Source organism: Lactuca sativa, chromosome 8, assembly GCF_002870075.4.
Source record: "Lactuca sativa cultivar Salinas chromosome 8, Lsat_Salinas_v11, whole genome shotgun sequence".
NCBI lineage: Eukaryota > Viridiplantae > Streptophyta > Magnoliopsida > Asterales > Asteraceae > Lactuca > Lactuca sativa.
In genome coordinates, this window is record NC_056630.2 from 196,937,934 (window position 1) to 196,943,184 (window position 5,251).

The following is a 5,251-nucleotide window of genomic DNA, read 5'->3' on the forward strand; positions in this document are numbered from 1 at the left end:
TACATCCTTTAAATAGAGTGCAAAACCCTGGAAATTAGGGTCTCATCCCAGCCAGTCAACTCGTCGAGTTGAGGCCTCTCAACTCGTCGAGTAGATTACTTAAATCATGCGGTCCTGATGATCTCTACTCCACGATTTTGGGGCTTCCAACTTGTTGAGTTGCTCTGTAAACATGAAAAGAATTATAAATTAAATGCATATTAGGAACCAGGAGTTACAATTCTCCCCCACTTGTCTCAAACTTCGTCCCCGAAGTCTGCTGCCTTAAATAACTCTAGGGTAATGCTCTATCATCTCCTCCTCCAGCTCCCAAGTCCACTCTGACACCTTGCGGTACATCCACTACACCTTCACTAACTGTACAACCTTATTCCTCAAGGTTTTCGTCTTGCGATACAGAATCACCACTGGCCTCTCAATGTAGTTTAGGTTGTCATTCACTTGGATATCCTCTAAATGCACAACTACAGAGTCATCCACTAAGCACTTCTACATCTGGGAGACATGAAAAGTGTTATGGATCTAGTTGAGCTCTGCTAGAAGATCCAAATGGTAGGCCACACGGCCCACCCCGCCCGTAACTCTAAAAGGACCGATGTACATAGGGCCTAGCTTGACCCGCTTTCTGAACCGGATGACACCTTTCCAAGGTAACACCTTCAGGAGGACCATATCCCCTACCTGAAACTCTAGGTCTAAACGACGCTTGTCGGCATAGCTTTTCCGCCGACTCTAAGCAGTCTGGAGCATGCTCTGGACTTGCTGGATCTTCTTCGTGGTCTTGAGTACCACCTCAGTACTCCCCATGACTCTCTGACCGACGTCGCCCCAACAGATTGGGATCTTACACTTTCTCCCATAGAGCGTCTCAAAGGGAGGTCGATCTATGCTAGCGTGATAACTATTGTTAGAGGAAAATTCCGCTAACGGAAGATATATATCCCAATTACCGTCGAAATTCAATACACATGCGTATAGCATATCCTTGAGAGTCTGGATCGTCCTCTCACTCTACCCATCAGTCTGAGGGTGAAAGGTTGTGCTAAAGTGAAGTCGAGTACCCATATCATCATGAAACCGCTTCAAAAACCTGGAAGTGAAGTGTGTTGGATTAGTGTCTAAGCCCGTAACTATATTTGGTATGTACTTGACCCGGTTGTGCATGGTCCTTTTGGGTTGCCTTCACCAAAGCAACTTGACAAGGTAATTTAAGGAGAGAGAGAGAGAGAGAGAGAGAGAGAGAGAGAGAGAATATTATGGTTTATTAATATATTATAAGAATAATATATTAAAGGAGAAATCATATTTATTTAATTAGTATTAGTCATAAATTAATTAGGAATTAATTTGGTGACTAAAAGAGATTAATTGAATAAAGGGGCATAAACTGTCAATTGTATGATAGTTGAGTTTTGGGCTGGGAAACCTAATGGACTAAGGGGGGAACGAAATTATGATGGGGATCCATCATATTTTCGTCCAAGGCCCTAATCTAGAAGGTTCCATGGGCTGCTTGGTGATTAAGCTATCCATTAGGGTTTAGACTGAAACCCTAGCAGCCCGCAGTATAAATAAGACCCCTAGGCTATGAAAATCGGCCACACTTGATTCCAAGAGAACCCTAGGGCCGATTTTAGCATCTCTCACCCTCTCTCATATTGCCTTCTTGCTTGTGGGGTTTGTGAACCATTAGAGGAGTTATAATTGTGGCTCTAAGCTCAAGATTAAGAAGACTACAAGGATTTCAAGCTACATGAAAGAGGTAAAACACTTAGATATGTTCTCATGATGTTAATTTCGAATTATATATGATAGATCTAGGGTTGCAAGTCTTGGATTCAAAGCATGTACAATAGAGAAACCTAGATCCAAGCATTAGGGTTTGTATGAGCACATAGGATTGTTCTTATGCATAAAACCCATCAATGGTATCATAGACATGATTGGTTTCAATTGTATGTGATGCTTTGACTGTTTGCTTGCCAAAATTAGTGTTTCTTGCCTTTGCCCGACTCAACTCGGCGATTCAGTATTTGGACTCGGCGAGTTGGCCCTACTTGGCGAGTCCAGGTCTGACTCGGCGACTCTATGCATCAGGCAGAGGATATTTCGGGATTTAGTTGCTATTTTGTCATGTGATTTATGCCTAAATCATTTTCAACCATTAATCAACTACATTCCAAGGGTAATTTACGAATCTTAGAGCTATTTCATACAATTTAACATATTAACAAACCCTAGCCCTAATTTCAACTATTAAAGATAAATGAAGGTTAATAATTAGAAATTGTTACCTTTGATGGAAGTAGTATGTAAGCACAAAGAAAACGTGTAGATTTGTCGGCTAAAATCACAGCAATGGGGACCAAGGGGGGGACCAATTTTCGCTTCCATTTCGTGAAGAATAAAGAAATGAGGGTTTACTGGTTTCTAGGGCTTTATTCTGTGGTCACGTGTTTTCAAAAATTCACGTCGTGAATTCTGAATGATTCTCGTCGTGAATTGCATCTGGCTAATATTGGGTCATGTACTCACCGACTGATCTTGGGCTTGTTAGTCTAATGGGCTAAACTATATCATGGAGTATCTATCCTGGTTCATTCACTATTCACGTCGTGAATTTCTAAACTTCACGTCGTGAATGTGATCTGGAAGGAAAAATCAATTTTGACTTTAAACTAAATTCTCAATTATTACTACTTCCATTTTAAGGTCCCTACATTCAGTACTTAATTATGTTCTAATAGAGTTGGATGACATGATTTAAGTTTTTAAAACTAAAATGCAAAAAGAAAAGAAAAAAATTTGCAAACCAAACTCGGGTTGCCTCCCGAGAAGCGCTTTTTTTTTCTTGGAGTGTTGAGCTGGACTCCGTGCCTCCTACGTTGAGTCCTCGAAAGAATCCACCACTAGGATCTTTTGTTCCTTGAATCGCCTCTTGTAAGCTTGAACTCTCCTTTTGTATGCCTTCTTTGAATTCTCTTTTTTAGCTTTGACCTCTTCTTCAATCTTGCGTTTGGTCCCTTTAGTTTGTTCCTTGCACTCCATAGCATCCTCCTCCTCTTTCACCACCGGATTTGTCACTCTTGAAGTGATCTCCTCTTCATCACTTGTCATCTCATCATCTTCTTTGCTCACCCAAGAAGGTGGGCTCTTGTAAGCTATGATTTCAACCAAAAATGGAACAGATGCTCTTGGTTTTGTTCTTTTGACTTGATGAACTGCCTTGATCTCTTCTTCCATAAGCTTTTCCAGTTCTTCTAGTTCATTATCTTCATTGATTGTGAACACCTCTTCTTGAACATGTTCCTTTGGAAAGCCATCTTCTATCCCAAAAACTTCTTTTTCATCACCAACCTTCAAGGTGAGCTTAGACTCGCGAATATCAACCAAAGCTCCAGCAGTGTTAAGCAATGGACGACCAAGGATAATTGGAACATCGGGATCTTCCTTCATATCCAAAACTACAAAATCTATTGGAAAAACAAATTTTCCAATTTTCACCAAAATATCCTCCGTGATGCCCTGGGGTTGTGTCACTGAACGGTTCGCCATGTGAATAGTCATTCTTGTAGCCTTCATCTTCTGAATTTCTAACTTCTGATAAAATGAATAAGGCATCAAATTAATGCTAGCCCCAGAATTGGCTAAAGCATTAACCTTCATTTTGTTGCCAAATTCACACGGAAGAGTGAGGCGTCCAGGATCTCCCATCTTCTTCAGTGTCTCTCCCAACACAGCTTTTGAGCTTTGTTCACTTAGAACCACCTTAGAATGCTTCTTTAATTGCTTGCGAGTGTCTATCAAATCTTGCAGTAATTTCTGATGCTCGGGAATTTTGGATAAGGACTCGACAAAGGCAGTATTAATCGGGATCCCCTTCACATGCTTAACAAACTCTCTATGCTCTCTTGCCAGTGGACTAAGGGTAGCTTGGGAAGGAAAAGGCAAGGGCGGCTGATAAACCGAACCAAGTACATAATTTTTCTGTTCATGACGGGCCCACGTCGTGAACTTATATGGTTCACGTCGTGAATTCTGGAATTCAGCAGCTTCATGATTTTCGAGCTTGGTCTTCTTCAGTTTTGGATCGGGCTACTGTGGTTCCTCTTCCAATGCCTCCAGGAACTCAGAGATGGCTTCTTCTTCAGTGTCTATGGCCATTACATGAGATTGAGTTTTCGTTTCGGTATTTTTCGGGGATAACTTCTCATGAACTAGAGTGGCTAGTTGACCAACTTGTACTTCAAGGTTATGGATGGAGGCTTGCAGATTCTTTATTATAGTTTTTTGTTCCATAATAGCAGAATCAGTGGCATCGTGTCTCTTTTCCGAAGCTTCCATAAACTTCATCAACATAGTCTCTAGATCGGGTTTCTTCTCGGCTGGTGGCTGCTCCTTTTGATAAAAGCCTCGACCTGTCTGACTATACTTCTCTTCTTTTTGCTTCTTATACTCTTCATATGGCAGCCACTCCTTCTTCGGTTTCTTCCAGTCCTCATCAAACTTATCCCCACTCGAGTAGCACACTTGAGCTTTTCTGTTCCCAAACTCATCTAAATTGCAGTCCTTGGTCAAGTGTGGACCACTACATCTCTCGCAACCCACTCTTATGGCATGTATTGACTGGTCCATTTGTGTTATCCTTCGATCCAAATTATTCAGCATAGCCATCACAGCTGCTATTTCTTCAGTTTGGGCCCCTCCACCACCTTTGATTCCATCTTGCCTAGGGTTGTGGTATTCACGAGAGTGCATCGCAAATTCTTCAATCAGCGCCTTAACCTCCCTTGGATTTTTCTTTGTCAAAGGTCCTTGAGAGTCAAGGAGTTGTCTCATCATAACGTTGACCCCATCATAGAAGATCGACATCTCTTGTTGCACATTTAGATCATGCTGAGGGAAATTTCTGAGCAAGCCCTTGTACCGCTCCCATGCTTCGTACAATGACTCCCCCGGCTGTTGCTCAAAGTTGGCTATTGCCTTCTTGAGTTTGGCTATCTTGGATGGCGGGAAAAACTGGTCCAGGAATTGCTCATGCATTTGAGCCCAAGTGGTAATTGTACCCCGTGGAAGTGTCTTTAACTACTCCTTAGCAGCTCCTTTGAAAGTGATGGGAAGCATCCTAAGCAAGACGGTGTTTCTGTTGACATTTGGGACATTAAAGTAATCTGCAATGTTGTTGACTTCATCTAGATGCTTAAAAGCATCCTCATGATCTTTCCCAAAAAATGGGATATCCTTCAGTGCA

General features: G+C 41.8%; 1 non-coding gene across 1 annotated transcript; it reads left to right on the forward strand.

Annotated features, from left to right (window-relative positions):
- The first annotated feature begins 4,888 nt into the window (after nucleotides 1-4,888).
- On the forward strand, nucleotides 4,889-4,995 carry LOC111896218 (small nucleolar RNA R71). The gene has a single exon (XR_002851832.2). It is a non-coding gene; the product is annotated as a small nucleolar RNA R71 (small nucleolar RNA).
- The last annotated feature ends 256 nt before the right edge of the window (nucleotides 4,996-5,251 follow it).